Raw genomic sequence first — 19557 nt, 5'->3', positions numbered from 1 at the left:
ACCAACTTATGCTTGCTTAAGGGGAAAGGTGAGTTGGGGTGCTGCATAAAACCAGAGATTGAAATGAGCACAAATAAAGTTCCTTAAGTCAAATATGGAATAGACAAGAGCTACTCCTTGCTCAAAGAAATGGACTCAACACCGCATATTAAACGCCTAAGATTGTACCTGACTAGTAAGTATCGGAAAACCTATGGATTGCTATGTCTCCAAAAGAGAATCAAGCATGTGTACAGGGGCATAAACGCAGCAGTGATAGGATTGGAGAGGTTCGGTGAGCAAATGAAGACCCTTTGAAGTCATATTGCATGGTACCCATTCCACGGGTCTCAAGTACCCAGGTTTAAGGTATTCTTCCTTCAGCTAAAACATGCATGTGGAACCCAGAGTATGATCAACCAAGTGAACGGGAGACGTGTTCAAATATGTCTCAGTTTTCCTCCCCTGGTACTCGGGTGCAACATTCCAGACGCTTTACTAACACTCTTCCGACTTGGAGAGTCAGTCCCTTTAACCTCCTGTTTGGCCCAGTTTGCAATTTCTGCGGAAGATGAACAGGAATAGCGAGAACCAATGAGAGACTAGCTGGAGGTGTCTGGACGGGCAAATTTAACTCTCATTTCCCACCAGGAAGAGGAATTAACCAAAGGCTCAGCGTGCCGTGCCGGAACCAGATTAGGGCCTGAAGCCATCCTGCGGTGTTGCGGCCAGGTCACAAGAAAGCGAGTTGAAGAAAGGAGCTCAGGGGCACTGTAATTCACAAACCTGCAGAGTTATAAATGACAGCTATCGTCCAAAAATAGACTGAAGTAAGGCTGCCAAGAGGACTTGAAAGCGGGGCAGAATTGCAGGAAACCGATTTCAGGAGGTAGACTGGAATTGCATTGAAAGCATAGGAAAAGAGGCAGAACGTCCACAATGATGCACTTGGCCAAAAAGGGCGTATGCGTTTTTTCCTGAATATATTCAGGAAAAAACGCATACGCCCTTTTTGGCCAACCAAGCAAGCTTGCAAAGGAAATCTGCACTACAATGAAGTCTCACTTCCCCCCGGTCAAAAGGGCCATCTGAAAAAAGTGTAAAATCCAGAAAGGCAGGACAGGCCATGGAGAACTGGGAGCCTTGTTATGCTGATGGGCGGGATGTAAATTGCCAACAACCACTCGGGAGAAGTGTATGGTGTTTCCTGAAACATCTAAAAAACAAAGCAACAGAGCCTAGGGCACTGCCACTTATGGTCCTATAGCTTAGGGAAATTAAAATCAAAAAGACACAGCCACCCCAAACTTTCGAACGGCTCTGTTTACAAGAACCTCGTTTACAGTACAAGTTCAACATCGCAGAAAGTGAAAAATGGATAAAGAAGTTGTGGTATTTACTTACAAAGCAATATCACTCAGCAATGAAATCTGTGTCATCAGGCCCGTAGCAGCACAATGAGTGGATTCAGGTATGATGATTCTAACTGAAATAAGTCACACAGAAAAGAAACATCATAAGATATCAGTAATACACGGAATGTAAACTTGGCTACACAGGAACTGAATTACAGAACAGAACAGGGTCTTAAATTTAGAAAACCAACTTATGCTTGCTTAAGGGTAAAGGTGAGTTGGGGTGCTGCATAAAACCAGAGATTGAAATGAGCACAGATAAAGTTCCTTAAGTCAAATATGGAATAGACAAGAGCTACTCCTTGCTTAAAGAAATGGACTCAACACCGTATATTAAACGCCTAAGAATGTACCTGACTAGTAAGTATCGGAAAACCTATGGATTGCTATGTCTCCAAAAGAGAATCAAGCATGTGTACAGGGGCATAAACGCAGCAGTGATAGGATTGGAGAGGTTCGGTGAGCAAATGAAGACCCTTTGAAGTCATATTGCATGGTACGCATTACACGGGTCTCAACTCTCCAGGTTTAAGGTATTCTTCCTTCAGCTAAAACATGCATGTGGAACCTAGAGTATGATCAACCATGTGATCGGGAGACGTGTTCAAATATGTCTCAGTTTTCCTCCCCTGGTACTCGGGTGCAACATTCCAGACGCTTTACTAACACTCTCCCGACTTGGAGAGTCAGTCCCTTTAACCCCCTGTTTGGCCCAGTTTGCAATTTCTGCGGAAGATGAACAGGAATAGCGAGAACCAATGGGAGACTAGCTGGAGGTGTCTGGACGGGCAAATTTAACTCTCATTTCTCACCAGGAAGAGGAATTAACCAAAGGCTCAGCGTGCCATGCCAGAACCAGATTAGGGCCTGAAGCCATCCTGCGGTGTTGCGGCCAGTTCACAAGAAAGCGAGTTGAAGAAAGGAGCTCAGGTGCACTGTAATTCACAAACCTGCAGAGTTATAAATGACAGCTATCGTCCAAAAATAGACTGAAGTAAGGCTGCCAAGAGGACTTGAAAGCGGGGCAGAATTGCAGGAAACCGATTTCAGGAGGTAGACTGGAATTGCATTGAAAGCATAGGAAAAGAGGCAGAACGTCCACAATGATGCACTTGGCCAAAAAGGGCGTATGCGTTTTTTCCTGAATATATTCAGGAAAAAACGCATACGCCCTTTTTGGCCAACCAAGCAAGCTTGCAAAGGAAATCTGCACTACAATGAAGTCTCACTTCCCCCCGGTCAAAAGGGCCATCTGAAAAAAGTGTAAAATCCAGAAAGGCAGGACAGGCCATGGAGAACTGGGAGCCTTGTTATGCTGATGGGCGGGATGTAAATTGCCAACAACCACTCGGGAGAAGTGTATGGTGTTTCCTGAAACATCTAAAAAACAAAGCAACAGAACCTAGGGCACTTCCACTTATGGTCCTATAGCTTAGGGAAATTAAAATCAAAAAGACACAGCCACCCCAAAGTTTGGAACGGCTCTGTTTACAAGAACCTCGTTTACAGTACAAGTTCAACATCGCAGAAAGTGAAAAATGGATAAAGAAGTTGTGGTATTTACTTACAAAGCAATATCACTCAGCAATGAAATCTGTGTCATCAGGCCCTTAGCAGCACAATGAGTGGATTCAGGTACGATGATTCTAACTGAAATAAGTCACACAGAAAAAGAAACATCATAAGATATCACTAATACACGGAATGTAAACTTGGCTACACAGGAACTGAATTACAGAACAGAACAGTGTCTCAAATTTAGAAAAGCAACTTATGCTTGCTTAAGGGGAAAGGTGAGTTGGGGTGCTGCATAAAACCAGAGATTGAAATGAGCACAGATAAAGTTCCTTAAGCCAAATATGGAATAGACAAGAGCTACTCCTTGCTCAACGAAATGGACTCAACACCGCATATTAAACGCCTAAGAATGTACCTGACTAGTAAGTATCTTAAAACCTATGGATTGCTATGTCTCCAAAAGAGAATCAAGCGTGTGTACAGGGGCATAAACGCAGCAGTGATAGGATTGGAGAGGTTCGGTGAGCAAATGAAGACCCTTTGAAGTCATATTGCATGGTACCCATTACACGGGTCTCAACTCTCCAGGTTTAAGGTATTCTTCCTTCAGCTAAAACATGCATGTGGAACCCAAGTATGATCAACCATGTGAACGGGAGACGTGTTCAAATATGTCTCAGTTTTCCTCCCCTGGTACTCGGGTGCAACATTCCAGACGCTTTACTAACACTCTCCCCACTTGGAGTGTCAGCGCCTTTAACCTCCTGTTTGGCCCAGTTTGCAATTTCTGCGGAAGATGAACAGGAATAGAGAGAACCAATGAGAGGCTAGCTGGAGGTGTCTGGACGGGCAAATTTAACTCTCATTTCCCACCAGGAAGAGGAAATAACCAAAGGCTCAGCGTGCCGTACCGGAACCAGATTAGGGCCTGAAGCCATCCTGCGGTGTTGCGGCCAGCTCAAAAGAAAGCGAGTAGAAGAAAGGAGCCCAGGGGCACTGTAATTCACAAACCTGCAGAGTTATAAATGACAGCTATCGTCCAAAAATAGACTGAAGTAAGGCTGCCAAGAGGACTTGAAAGCGGGGCAGAATTGCAGGAAACCGATTTCAGGAGGTAGACTGGAATTGCATTGAAAGCATAGGAAAAGAGGCAGAACGTCCACAATGATGCACTTGGCCAAAAAGGGCATATGCGTTTTTTCCTGAATATATTCAGGAAAAAACGCATACGCCCTTTTTGGCCAACCAAGCAAGCTTGCAAAGGAAATCTGCACTACAATGAAGTCTCACTTCCCCCCGGTCAAAAGGGCTATCTGAAAAAAGTGTAAAATCCAGAAAGACAAGACAGGCCATGGAGAACTGGGAGCCTTGTTATGCTGATGGGCGGGATGTAAATTGCCAACAACCACTCGGGAGAAGTGTATGGTGTTTCCTGAAACATCTAAAAAACAAAGCAACAGAACCTAGGGCACTTCCACTTATGGTCCTATAGCTTAGGGAAATTAAAATCAAAAAGACACAGCCACCCCAAAGTTTGGAACGGCTCTGTTTACAAGAACCTCGTTTACAGTACAAGTTCAACATCGCAGAAAGTGAAAAATGGATAAAGAAGTTGTGGTATTTACTTACAAAGCAATATCACTCAGCAATGAAATCTGTGTCATCAGGCCCTTAGCAGCACAATGAGTGGATTCAGGTATGATGATTCTAACTGAAATAAGTCACACAGAAAAAGAAACATCATAAGATATCACTAATACACGGAATGTAAACTTGGCTACACAGGAACTGAATTACAGAACAGAACAGTGTCTCAAATTTAGAAAAGCAACTTATGCTTGCTTAAGGGGAAAGGTGAGTTGGGGTGCTGCATAAAACCAGAGATTGAAATGAGCACAGATAAAGTTCCTTAAGCCAAATATGGAATAGACAAGATCTACTCCTTGCTCAACGAAATGGACTCAACACCCCATATTAAACGCCTAAGAATGTACCTGACTAGTAAGTATCTTAAAACCTATGGATTGCTATGTCTCCAAAAGAGAATCAAGCGTGTGTACAGGGGCATAAACGCAGCAGTGATAGGATTGGAGAGGTTCGGTGAGCAAATGAAGACCCTTTGAAGTCATATTGCATGGTACCCATTACACGGGTCTCAACTCTCCAGGTTTAAGGTATTCTTCCTTCAGCTAAAACATGCATGTGGAACCCAAGTATGATCAACCATGTGAACGGGAGACGTGTTCAAATATGTCTCAGTTTTCCTCCCCTGGTACTCGGGTGCAACATTCCAGACGCTTTACTAACACTCTCCCCACTTGGAGTGTCAGCGTCTTTAACCTCCTGTTTGGCCCAGTTTGCAATTTCTGCGGAAGATGAACAGGAATAGAGAGAACCAATGAGAGGCTAGCTGGAGGTGTCTGGACGGGCAAATTTAACTCTCATTTCCCACCAGGAAGAGGAAATAACCAAAGGCTCAGCGTGCCGTACCGGAACCAGATTAGGGCCTGAAGCCATCCTGCGGTGTTGCGGCCAGCTCACAAGAAAGCGAGTAGAAGAAAGGAGCCCAGGGGCACTGTAATTCACAAACCTGCAGAGTTATAAATGACAGCTATCGTCCAAAAATAGACTGAAGTAAGGCTGCCAAGAGGACTTGAAAGCGGGGCAGAATTGCAGGAAACCAATTTCAGGAGGTAGACTGGAATTGCATTGAAAGCATAGGAAAAGAGGCAGAACGTCCACAATGATGCACTTGGCCAAAAAGGGCGTATGCGTTTTTTTCCTGAATATATTCAGGAAAAAACGCATACGCCCTTTTTGGCCAACCAAGCAAGCTTGCAAAGGAAATCTGCACTACAATGAAGTCTCACTTCCCCCCGGTCAAAAGGGCCATCTGAAAAAAGTGTAAAATCCAGAAAGACAAGACAGGCCATGGAGAACTGGGAGCCTTGTTATGCTGATGGGCGGGATGTAAATTGCCAACAACCACTCGGGAGAAGTGTATGGTGTTTCCTGAAACATCTAAAAAACAAAGCAACAGAACCTAGGGCACTTCCACTTATGGTCCTATAGCTTAGGGAAATTAAAATCAAAAAGACACAGCCACCCCAAAGTTTGGAACGGCTCTGTTTACAAGAACCTCGTTTACAGTACAAGTTCAACATCGCAGAAAGTGAAAAATGGATAAAGAAGTTGTGGTATTTACTTACAAAGCAATATCACTCAGCAATGAAATCTGTGTCATCAGGCCCTTAGCAGCACAATGAGTGGATTCAGGTACGATGATTCTAACTGAAATAAGTCACACAGAAAAAGAAACATCATAAGATATCACTAATACACGGAATGTAAACTTGGCTACACAGGAACTGAATTACAGAACAGAACAGTGTCTCAAATTTAGAAAAGCAACTTATGCTTGCTTAAGGGGAAAGGTGAGTTGGGGTGCTGCATAAAACCAGAGATTGAAATGAGCACAGATAAAGTTCCTTAAGCCAAATATGGAATAGACAAGAGCTACTCCTTGCTCAATGAAATGGACTCAACACCCCATATTAAACGCCTAAGAATGTACCTGACTAGTAAGTATCTTAAAACCTATGGATTGCTATGTCTCCAAAAGAGAATCAAGCGTGCGTACAGGGGCATAAACGCAGCAGTGATAGGATTGGAGAGGTTCGGTGAGCAAATGAAGACCCTTTGAAGTCATATTGCATGGTACCCATTACACGGGTCTCAACTCTCCAGGTTTAAGGTATTCTTCCTTCAGCTAAAACATGCATGTGGAACCCAAGTATGATCAACCATGTGAACGGGAGACGTGTTCAAATATGTCTCAGTTTTCCTCCCCTGGTACTCGGGTGCAACATTCCAGACGCTTTACTAACACTCTCCCCCCTGGAGTGTCAGCGCCTTTAACCTCCTGTTTGGCCCAGTTTGCAATTTCTGCGGAAGATGAACAGGAATAGAGAGAACCAATGAGAGGCTAGCTGGAGGTGTCTGGACGGGCAAATTTAACTCTCATTTCCCACCAGGAAGAAGAAATAACCAAAGGCTCAGCGTGCCGTACCGGAACCAGATTAGGGCCTGAAGCCATCCTGCGGTGTTGCGGCCAGCTCAAAAGAAAGCGAGTAGAAGAAAGGAGCCCAGGGGCACTGTAATTCACAAACCTGCAGAGTTATAAATGACAGCTATCGTCCAAAAATAGACTGAAGTAAGGCTGCCAAGAGGACTTGAAAGCGGGGCAGAATTGCAGGAAACCGATTTCAGGAGGTAGACTGGAATTGCATTGAAAGCATAGGAAAAGAGGCAGAACGTCCACAATGATGCACTTGGCCAAAAAGGGCGTATGCGTTTTTTCCTGAATATATTCAGGAAAAAACGCATACGCCCATTTTGGCCAACCAAGCAAGCTTGCAAAGGAAATCTGCACTACAATGAAGTCTCACTTCCCCCCGGTCAAAAGGGCCATCTGAAAAAAGTGTAAAATCCAGAAAGGCAGGACAGGCCATGGAGAACTGGGAGCCTTGTTATGCTGATGGGCGGGATGTAAATTGCCAACAGACACTCGGGAGAAGTGTATGGTGTTTCCTGAAATATCTAAAAAACAAAGCAACAGAGCCTAGGGCACTGCCACTTATGGTCCTATAGCTTAGGGAAATTAAAATCAAAAAGACACAGCCACCCCAAAGTTTGGGACGCCTCTGTTTACAAGAACCTCGTTTACAGTACAAGTTCAACATCGCAGAAAGTGAAAAATGGATAAAGAACTTGTGGTACTTACGTACAATGCAGTATCACTCAGCAATGAAATCTATGTCATCAGGCCCGTAGCAGCATAATGAGTGGATTCAGGTACGATGATTCTAACTGAAATAAGTCACACAGAAAAAGAAACATCATAAGATATCACTAATACACGGAATGTAAACTTGGCTACACAGGAACTGCATTCCAGAACAGAACAGGGTCTCAAATTTAGAAAACCAACTTATGCTTGCTTAAGGGGAAAGGTGAGTTGGGGTGCTGCATAAAACCAGAGATTGAAATGAGCACAGATAAAGTTCCTTAAGTCAAATATGGAATAGACAAGAGCTACTCCTTGCTCAAAGAAATGGACTCAACACCGCATATTAAACGCCTAAGAATGTACCTGACTAGTAAGTATCGGAAAACCTATGGATTGCTATGTCTCCAAAAGAGAATCAAGCATGTGTACAGGGGCATAAACGCAGCAGTGATAGGATTGGAGAGGTTCGGTGAGCAAACGAAGACCCTTTGAAGTCATATTGCATGGTACGCATTACACGGGTCTCAACTCTCCAGGTTTAAGGTATTCTTCCTTCAGCTAAAACATGCATGTGGAACCTAGAGTATGATCAACCATGTGATCGGGAGACGTGTTCAAATATGTCTCAGTTTTCCTCCCCTGGTACTCGGGTGCAACATTCCAGACGCTTTACTAACACTCTCCCGACTTGGAGAGTCAGTCCCTTTAACCTCCTGTTTGGCCCAGTTTGCAATTTCTGCGGAAGATGAACAGGAATAGCGAGAACCAATGAGAGACTAGCTGGAGGTGTCTGGACGGGCAAATTTAACTCTCATTTCTCACCAGGAAGAGGAATTAACCAAAGGCTCAGCGTGCCATGCCAGAACCAGATTAGGGCCTGAAGCCATCCTGCGGTGTTGCAGCCAGGTCACAAGAAAGCGAGTTGAAGAAAGGAGCTCAGGGGCACTGTAATTCACAAACCTGCAGAGTTATAAATGACAGCTATCGTCCAAAAATAGACTGAAGTAAGGCTGCCAAGAGGACTTGAAAGCGGGGCAGAATTGCAGGAAACCGATTTCAGGAGGTAGACTGGAATTGCATTGAAAGCATAGGAAAAGAGACAGAACGTCCACAATGATGCACTTGGCCAAAAAGGGCGTATGCGTTTTTTCCTGAATATATTCAGGAAAAAACGCATACGCCCTTTTTGGCCAACCAAGCAAGCTTGCAAAGGAAATCTGCACTACAATGAAGTCTCACTTCCCCCCGGTCAAAAGGGCCATCTGAAAAAAGTGTAAAATCCAGAAAGGCAGGACAGGCCATGGAGAACTGGGAGCCTTGTTATGCTGATGGGCGGGATGTAAATTGCCAACAGACACTCGGGAGAAGTGTATGGTGTTTCCTGAAATATCTAAAAAACAAAGCAACAGAGCCTAGGGCACTGCCACTTATGGTCCTATAGCTTAGGGAAATTAAAATCAAAAAGACACAGCCACCCCAAAGTTTGGGACGCCTCTGTTTACAAGAACCTCGTTTACAGTACAAGTTCAACATCGCAGAAAGTGAAAAATGGATAAAGAACTTGTGGTACTTACGTACAATGCAGTATCACTCAGCAATGAAATCTATGTCATCAGGCCCGTAGCAGCATAATGAGTGGATTCAGGTACGATGATTCTAACTGAAATAAGTCACACAGAAAATGAAACATCATAAGATATCACTAATACACGGAATGTAAACTTGGCTACACAGGAACTGCATTCCAGAACAGAACAGGGTCTCAAATTTAGAAAACCAACTTATGCTTGCTTAAGGGGAAAGGTGAGTTGGGGTGCTGCATAAAACCAGAGATTGAAATGAGCACAGATAAAGTTCCTTAAGTCAAATATGGAATAGACAAGAGCTACTCCTTGCTCAAAGAAATGGACTCAACACCGCATATTAAACGCCTAAGAATGTACCTGACTAGTAAGTATCGGAAAACCTATGGATTGCTATGTCTCCAAAAGAGAATCAAGCATGTGTACAGGGGCATAAACGCAGCAGTGATAGGATTGGAGAGGTTCGGTGAGCAAACGAAGACCCTTTGAAGTCATATTGCATGGTACGCATTACACGGGTCTCAACTCTCCAGGTTTAAGGTATTCTTCCTTCAGCTAAAACATGCATGTGGAACCTAGAGTATGATCAACCATGTGATCGGGAGACGTGTTCAAATATGTCTCAGTTTTCCTCCCCTGGTACTCGGGTGCAACATTCCAGACGCTTTACTAACACTCTCCCCACTTGGAGAGTCAGTCCCTTTAACCTCCTGTTTGGCCCAGTTTGCAATTTCTGCGGAAGATGAACAGGAATAGCGAGAACCAATGAGAGACTAGCTGGAGGTGTCTGGACGGGCAAATTTAACTCTCATTTCCCACCAGGAAGAGGAAATAACCAAAGGCTCAGTGTGCCGTGCCGGAACCAGATTAGGGCCTGAAGCCATCCTGCGGTGTTGCGGCCAGGTCACAAGAAAGCGAGTTGAAGAAAGGAGCTCAGGGGCACTGTAATTCACAAACCTGCAGAGTTATAAATGACAGCTATCGTCCAAAAATAGACTGAAGTAAGGCTGCCAAGAGGACTTGAAAGCGGGGCAGAATTGCAGGAAACCGATTTCAGGAGGTAGACTGGAATTGCATTGAAAGCATAGGAAAAGAGGCAGAACGTCCACAATGATGCACTTGGCCAAAAAGGGCGTATGCGTTTTTTCCTGAATATATTCAGGAAAAAACGCATACGCCCTTTTTGGCCAACCAAGCAAGCTTGCAAAGGAAATCTGCACTACAATGAAGTCTCACTTCCCCCCGGTCAAAAGGGCCATCTGAAAAAGGTGTAAAATCCAGAAAGGCAGGACAGGCCATGGAGAACTGGGAGCCTTGTTATGCTGATGGGCGGGATGTAAATTGCCAACAACCACTCGGGAGAAGTGTATGGTGTTTCCTGAAACATCTAAAAAACAAAGCAACAGAACCTAGGGCACTTCCACTTATGGTCCTATAGCTTAGGGAAATTAAAATCAAAAAGACACAGCCACCCCAAAGTTTGGGACGCCTCTGTTTACAAGAACCTCGTTTACAGTACAAGTTCAACATCGCAGAAAGTGAAAAATGGATAAAGAACTTGTGGTACTTACGTACAATGCAGTATCACTCAGCAATGAAATCTATGTCATCAGGCCCGTAGCAGCATAATGAGTGGATTCAGGTACGATGATTCTAACTGAAATAAGTCACACAGAAAAAGAAACATCATAAGATATCACTAATACACGGAATGTAAACTTGGCTACACAGGAACTGCATTCCAGAACAGAACAGGGTCTCAAATTTAGAAAACCAACTTATGCTTGCTTAAGGGGAAAGGTGAGTTGGGGTGCTGCATAAAACCAGAGATTGAAATGAGCACAGATAAAGTTCCTTAAGTCAAATATGGAATAGACAAGAGCTACTCCTTGCTCAAAGAAATGGACTCAACACCGCATATTAAACGCCTAAGAATGTACCTGACTAGTAAGTATCGGAAAACCTATGGATTGCTATGTCTCCAAAAGAGAATCAAGCATGTGTACAGGGGCATAAACGCAGCAGTGATAGGATTGGAGAGGTTCGGTGAGCAAACGAAGACCCTTTGAAGTCATATTGCATGGTACGCATTACACGGGTCTCAACTCTCCAGGTTTAAGGTATTCTTCCTTCAGCTAAAACATGCATGTGGAACCTAGAGTATGATCAACCATGTGATCGGGAGACGTGTTCAAATATGTCTCAGTTTTCCTCCCCTGGTACTCGGGTGCAACATTCCAGACGCTTTACTAACACTCTCCCCACTTGGAGAGTCAGTCCCTTTAACCTCCTGTTTGGCCCAGTTTGCAATTTCTGCGGAAGATGAACAGGAATAGCGAGAACCAATGAGAGGCTAGCTGGAGGTGTCTGGACGGGCAAATTTAACTCTCATTTCCCACCAGGAAGAGGAATTAACCAATGGCTCAGCATGCCGGGCTGGAACCAGATTAGGGCCTGAAGCCATCCTGCGGTGTTGCGGCCAGGTCACAAGAAAGCGAGTTGAAGAAAGGAGCTCAGGTGCACTGTAATTCACAAACCTGCAGAGTTATAAATGACAGCTATCGTCCAAAAATAGACTGAAGTAAGGCTGCCAAGAGGACTTGAAAGCGGGGCAGAATTGCAGGAAACCGATTTCAGGAGGTAGACTGGAATTGCATTGAAAGCATAGGAAAAGAGGCAGAACGTCCACAATGATGCACTTGGCCAAAAAGGGCGTATGCGTTTTTTCCTGAATATATTCAGGAAAAAATGCATACGCCCTTTTTGGCCAACCAAGCAAGCTTGCAAAGGAAATCTGCACTACAATGAAGTCTCACTTCCCCCCGGTCAAAAGGGCCATCTGAAAAAAGTGTAAAATCCAGAAAGGCAGGACAGGCCATGGAGAACTGGGAGCCTTGTTATGCTGATGGGTGGGATGTAAATTGCCAACAACCACTCGGGAGAAGTGTATGGTGTTTCCTGAAACATCTAAAAAACAAAGCAATAGAACCTAGGGCACTTCCACTTATGGTCCTATAGCTTAGGGAAATTAAAATCAAAAAGACACAGCCACCCCAAAGTTTGGAACGGCTCTGTTTACAAGAACCTCGTTTACAGTACAAGTTCAACATCGCAGAAAGTGAAATATGGATAAAGAAGTTGTGGTATTTACTTACAAAGCAATATCACTCAGCAATGAAATCTATGTCATCAGGCCCGTAGCATCACAATGAGTGGATTCAGGTATGATGATTCTAACTGAAATAAGTCACACAGAAAAAGAAACATCATAAGATATCAGTAATACACGGAATGGAAACTTGGCTACACAGGAACTGAATTACAGAACAGAACAGGGTCTCAAATTTAGAAAACCAACTTATGCTTGTTTAAGGGTAAAGGTGAGTTGGGGTGCTGCATAAAACCAGAGATTGAAATGAGCACAGATAAAGTTCCTTAAGCCAAATATGGAATAGACAAGAGCTACTCCTTGCTCAACGAAATGGACTCAACACCGCATATTAAACGCCTAAGAATGTACCTGACTAGTAAGTATCTTAAAACCTATGGATTGCTATGTCTCCAAAAGAGAATCAAGCGTGTGTACAGGGGCATAAACGCAGCAGTGATAGGATTGGAGAGGTTCGGTGAGCAAATGAAGACCCTTTGAAGTCATATTGCATGGTACCCATTCCACGGGTTTCAACTACCCAGGTTTTAGGTATTCTTCCTTCAGCTAAAACATGCATGTGGAACCCAGAGTATGATCAACCATGTGATCGGGAGAAGTGTTCAAATATGTCTCAGTTTTCCTCCCCTGGTACTCGGGTGCAACATTCCAGACGCTTTACTAACACTCTCCCCACTTGGAGAGTCAGTCCCTTTAACCTCCTGTTTAGCCCAGTTTGCAATTTCTGCGGAAGATGAACAGGAATAGCGAGAACCAATGAGAGACTAGCTGGAGGTGTCTGGACGGGCAAATTTAACTCTCATTTCCCACCAGGAATAGGAAATAACCAAAGGCTCAGTGTGCCGTGCCGGAACCAGATTAGGGCCTGAAGCCATCCTGCGGTGTTGCGGCCAGCTCACAAGAAAGCGAGTTGAAGAAAGGAGCTCAGGGGCACTGTAATTCACAAACCTGCAGAGTTATAAATGACAGCTATCGTCCAAAAATAGACTGAAGTAAGGCTGCCAAGAGGACTTGAAAGCGGGGCAGAATTGCAGGAAACCGATTTCAGGAGGTAGACTGGAATTGCATTGAAAGCATAGGAAAAGAGGCAGAACGTCCACAATGATGCACTTGGCCAAAAAGGGCGTATGCGTTTTTTCCTGAATATATTCAGGAAAAAACGCATACGCCCTTTTTGGCCAACCAAGCAAGCTTGCAAAGGAAATCTGCACTACAATGAAGTCTCACTTCCCCCCGGTCAAAAGGGCCATCTGAAAAAGGTGTAAAATCCAGAAAGGCAGGACAGGCCATGGAGAACTGGGAGCCTTGTTATGCTGATGGGCGGGATGTAAATTGCCAACAACCACTCGGGAGAAGTGTATGGTGTTTCCTGAAACATCTAAAAAACAAAGCAACAGAACCTAGGGCACTTCCACTTATGGTCCTATAGCTTAGGGAAATTAAAATCAAAAAGACACAGCCACCCCAAAGTTTGGGACGCCTCTGTTTACAAGAACCTCGTTTACAGTACAAGTTCAACATCGCAGAAAGTGAAAAATGGATAAAGAACTTGTGGTACTTACGTACAATGCAGTATCACTCAGCAATGAAATCTATGTCATCAGGCCCGTAGCAGCATAATGAGTGGATTCAGGTACGATGATTCTAACTGAAATAAGTCACACAGAAAAAGAAACATCATAAGATATCACTAATACACGGAATGTAAACTTGGCTACACAGGAACTGCATTCCAGAACAGAACAGGGTCTCAAATTTAGAAAACCAACTTATGCTTGCTTAAGGGGAAAGGTGAGTTGGGGTGCTGCATAAAACCAGAGATTGAAATGAGCACAGATAAAGTTCCTTAAGTCAAATATGGAATAGACAAGAGCTACTCCTTGCTCAAAGAAATGGACTCAACACCGCATATTAAACGCCTAAGAATGTACCTGACTAGTAAGTATCGGAAAACCTATGGATTGCTATGTCTCCAAAAGAGAATCAAGCATGTGTACAGGGGCATAAACGCAGCAGTGATAGGATTGGAGAGGTTCGGTGAGCAAACGAAGACCCTTTGAAGTCATATTGCATGGTACGCATTACACGGGTCTCAACTCTCCAGGTTTAAGGTATTCTTCCTTCAGCTAAAACATGCATGTGGAACCTAGAGTATGATCAACCATGTGATCGGGAGACGTGTTCAAATATGTCTCAGTTTTCCTCCCCTGGTACTCGGGTGCAACATTCCAGACGCTTTACTAACACTCTCCCCACTTGGAGAGTCAGTCCCTTTAACCTCCTGTTTGGCCCAGTTTGCAATTTCTGCGGAAGATGAACAGGAATAGCGAGAACCAATGAGAGGCTAGCTGGAGGTGTCTGGACGGGCAAATTTAACTCTCATTTCCCACCAGGAAGAGGAATTAACCAATGGCTCAGCATGCCGGGCTGGAACCAGATTAGGGCCTGAAGCCATCCTGCGGTGTTGCGGCCAGGTCACAAGAAAGCGAGTTGAAGAAAGGAGCTCAGGGGCACTGTAATTCACAAACCTGCAGAGTTATAAATGACAGCTATCGTCCAAAAATAGACTGAAGTAAGGCTGCCAAGAGGACTTGAAAGCGGGGCAGAATTGCAGGAAACCGATTTCAGGAGGTAGACTGGAATTGCATTGAAAGCATAGGAAAAGAGGCAGAACGTCCACAATGATGCACTTGGCCAAAAAGGGCGTATGCGTTTTTTCCTGAATATATTCAGGAAAAAATGCATACGCCCTTTTTGGCCAACCAAGCAAGCTTGCAAAGGAAATCTGCACTACAATGAAGTCTCACTTCCCCCCGGTCAAAAGGGCCATCTGAAAAAAGTGTAAAATCCAGAAAGGCAGGACAGGCCATGGAGAACTGGGAGCCTTGTTATGCTGATGGGTGGGATGTAAATTGCCAACAACCACTCGGGAGAAGTGTATGGTGTTTCCTGAAACATCTAAAAAACAAAGCAATAGAACCTAGGGCACTTCCACTTATGGTCCTATAGCTTAGGGAAATTAAAATCAAAAAGACACAGCCACCCCAAAGTTTGGAACGGCTCTGTTTACAAGAACCTCGTTTACAGTACAAGTTCAACATCGCAGAAAGTGAAATATGGATAAAGAAGTTGTGGTATTTACTTACAAAGCAATATCACTCAGCAATGAAATCTATGTCATCAGGCCCGTAGCATCACAATGAGTGGATTCAGGTATGATGATTCTAACTGAAATAAGTCACACAGAAAAAGAAACATCATAAGATATCAGTAATACACGGAATGGAAACTTGGCTACACAGGAACTGAATTACAGAACAGAACAGGGTCTCAAATTTAGAAAACCAACTTATGCTTGTTTAAGGGTAAAGGTGAGTTGGGGTGCTGCATAAAACCAGAGATTGAAATGAGCACAGATAAAGTTCCTTAAGCCAAATATGGAATAGACAAGAGCTACTCCTTGCTCAACGAAATGGACTCAACACCGCATATTAAACGCCTAAGAATGTACCTGACTAGTAAGTATCTTAAAACCTATGGATTGCTATGTCTCCAAAAGAGAATCAAGCGTGTGTACAGGGGCATAAACGCAGCAGTGATAGGATTGGAGAGGTTCGGTGAGCAAATGAAGACCCTTTGAAGTCATATTGCATGGTACCCATTCCACGGGTTTCAACTACCCAGGTTTTAGGTATTCTTCCTTCAGCTAAAACATGCATGTGGAACCCAGAGTATGATCAACCATGTGATCGGGAGAAGTGTTCAAATATGTCTCAGTTTTCCTCCCCTGGTACTCGGGTGCAACATTCCAGACGCTTTACTAACACCCCACTTGGAGAGTCAGCACCTTTAACCTCCTGTTTGGCCCAGTTTGCAATTTCTGCGGAAGATGAACAGGAATAGCGAGAACCAATGAGAGACTAGCTGGAGGTGTCTGGACGGGCAAATTTAACTCTCATTTCCCACCAGGAAGAGGAATTAACCAAAGGCTCAGCGTGCCGTGCCGGAAACAGATTAGGGCCTGAAGCCATCCTGCGGTGTTGCGGCCAGCTCACAAGAAAGCGAGTTGAAGAAAGGAGCTCAGGGGCACTGTAATTCACAAACCTGCAGAGTTATAAATGACAGCTATCGTCCAAAAATAGACTGAAGTAAGGCTGCCAAGAGGACTTGAAAGCGGGGCAGAATTGCAGGAAACCGATTTCAGGAGGTAGACTGGAATTGCATTGAAAGCATAGGAAAAGAGGCAGAACGTCCACAATGATGCACTTGGCCAAAAAGGGCGTATGCGTTTTTTCCTGAATATATTCAGGAAAAAACGCATACGCCCTTTTTGGCCAACCAAGCAAGCTTGCAAAGGAAATCTGCACTACAATGAAGTCTCACTTCCCCCCGGTCAAAAGGGCCATCTGAAAAAAGTGTAAAATCCAGAAAGGCAGGACAGGCCATGGAGAACTGGGAGCCTTGTTATGCTGATGGGCGGGATGTAAATTGCCAACAACCACTCGGGAGAAGTGTATGGTGTTTCCTGAAACATCTAAAAAACAAAGCAACAGAGCCTAGGGCACTGCCACTTATGGTCCTATAGCTTAGGGAAATTAAAATCAAAAAGACACAGCCACCCCAAAGTTTGGAACGGCTCTGTTTACAAGAACCTCGTTTACAGTACAAGTTCAACATCGCAGAAAGTGAAAAATGGATAAAGAAGTTGTGGTATTTACTTACAAAGCAATATCACTCAGCAATGAAATCTGTGTCATCAGGCTCTTAGCAGCACAATGAGTGGATTCAGGTATGATGATTCTAACTGAAATAAGTCACACAGAAAAAGAAACATCATAAGATATCAGTAATACACGGAATGTAAACTTGGCTACACAGGAACTGAATTACAGAACAGAACAGGGTCTCAAATTTCGAAAACCAACTTATGCTTGCTTAAGGGTAAAGGTGAGTTGGGGTGCTGCATAAAACCAGAGATTGAAATGAGCACAGATAAAGTTCCTTAAGCCAAATATGGAATAGACAAGAGCTACTCCTTGCTCAACGAAATGGACTCAACACCCCATATTAAACGCCTAAGAATGTACCTGACTAGTAAGTATCTTAAAACCTATGGATTGCTATGTCTCCGAAAGAGAATCAAGCATGTGTACAGGGGCATAAACGCAGCAGTGATAGGATTGGAGAGGTTCGGTGAGCAAATGAAGACCCTTTGAAGTCATATTGCATGGTACCCATTACACGGGTCTTAACTCTCCAGGTTTAAGGTATTCTTCCTTCAGCTAAAACATGCATGTGGAACCTAGAGTATGATCAACCATGCGATCGGGAGACGTGTTCAAATATGTCTCAGTTTTCGTACCCTGGTACTCGGGTGCAACATTCCAGACGCTTTACTAACACTCTCCCCACTTGGAGAGTCAGCACCTTTAACCTCCTGTTTGGCCCAGTTTGCAATTTCTGCGGAAGATGAACAGGAATAGCGAGAACCAATGAGAGACTAGCTGGAGGTGTCTGGACGGGCAAATTTAACTCTCATTTCCCACCAGGAAGAGGAATTAACCAAAGGCTCAGCGTGCCGTGCCGGAACCAGATTAGGGCCTGAAGCCATCCTGCGGTGTTGCGGCCAGCTCACAAGAAAGCGAGTTGAAGAAAGGAGCTCAGGGGCACTGTAATTCACAAACCTGCAGAGTTATAAATGACAGCTATCGTCCAAAAATAGACTGAAGTAAGGCTGCCAAGAGGACTTGAAAGCGGGGCAGAATTGCAGGAAACCGATTTCAGGAGGTAGACTGGAATTGCATTGAAAGCATAGGAAAAGAGGCAGAACGTCCACAATGATGCACTTGGCCAAAAAGGGCGTATGCGTTTTTTCCTGAATATATTCAGGAAAAAACGCATACGCCCTTTTTGGCCAACCAAGCAAGCTTGCAAAGGAAATCTGCACTACAATGAAGTTTCACTTCCCCCCGGTCAAAAGGGCCATCTGAAAACAGTGTAAAATCCAGAAAGGCAGGACAGGCCATGGAGAACTGGGAGCCTTGTTATGCTGATGGGCGGGATGTAAATTGCCAACAGACACTCGGGAGAAGTGTATGGTGTTTCCTGAAACATCTAAAAAACAAAGCAACAGAGCCTAGGGCACTTCCACTTATGGTCCTATAGCTTAGGGAAATTAAAATCAAAAAGACACAGCCACCCCAAAGTTTGGAACGGCTCTGTTTACAAGAACCTCGTTTACAGTACAAGTTCAACATCGCAGAAAGTGAAAAATGGAGAAAGAAGTTGTGGTATTTACTTACAAAGCAATATCACTCAGCAATGAAATCTGTGTCATCAGGTTCTTAGCAGCACAATGAGTGGATTCAGGTATGATGATTCTAACTGAAATAAGTCACACAGAAAAAGAAACATCATAAGATATCAGTAATACACGGAATGTAAACTTGGCTACACAGGAACTGAATTACAGAACAGAACAGGGTCTCAAATTTAGAAAACCAACTTATGCTTGCTTAAGGGTAAAGGTGAGTTGGGGTGCTGCATAAAACCAGAGATTGAAATGAGCACAGATAAAGTTCCTTAAGCCAAATATGGAATAGACAAGAGCTACTCCTTGCTCATCGAAATGGACTCAACACCGCATATTAAACGCCTAAGAATGTACCTGACTAGTAAGTATCTTAAAACCTATGGATTGCTATGTCTCCGAAAGAGAATCAAGCATGTGTACAGGGGCATGAACGCAGCAGTGATAGGATTGGAGAGGTTCGGTGAGCAAATGAAGACCCTTTGAAGTCATATTGCATGGTACCCATTACACGGGTCTCAACTCTCCAGGTTTAAGGTATTCTTCCTTCAGCTGAAACATGCATGTGGAACCCAGAGTATGATCAACCGTGTGAACGGGAGACGTGTTCAAATATGTCTCAGTTTTCCTCCCCTGGTACTCGGGTGCAACATTCCAGACGCTTTACTAACACTCTCCCGACTTGGAGAGTCAGCGCCTTTAACCTCCTGTTTGGCCCAGTTTGCAATTTCTGCGGAAGATGAACAGCAATAGGGAGAACCAATGAGAGACTAGCTGGAGGTGTCTGGACGGGC

The 19557-nt window shown here is 44.1% G+C and overlaps 1 long non-coding RNA gene across 19 annotated transcripts in view; it reads right to left on the bottom strand.

The window, feature by feature from the left end:
* LOC307181352 overlaps window positions 1-19557 on the bottom strand; it is a 1649813-nt gene that overhangs the window by 288597 nt on the left and 1341659 nt on the right. The window contains exon 14 of one of the 19 annotated variants that reach the window (XR_013826514.1): window positions 1451-1465. The exons of the other annotated variants lie outside the window; for them this stretch is intronic. This is a non-coding gene — a long non-coding RNA (uncharacterized lncRNA). Of the gene's footprint in view, window positions 1-1450; window positions 1466-19557 lie in introns of those variants that run through there. 19 annotated transcript variants of the gene reach the window in all.

This window comes from Stenella coeruleoalba, assembly GCF_951394435.1.
Source record: "Stenella coeruleoalba genome assembly, contig: scaffold_48, whole genome shotgun sequence".
In the NCBI taxonomy this organism is placed as follows: Eukaryota; Metazoa; Chordata; class Mammalia; order Artiodactyla; family Delphinidae; genus Stenella; species Stenella coeruleoalba.
Note: the sequence above shows the minus strand (reverse complement) of the source record. Positions and strands in the feature narration are given on the sequence as shown.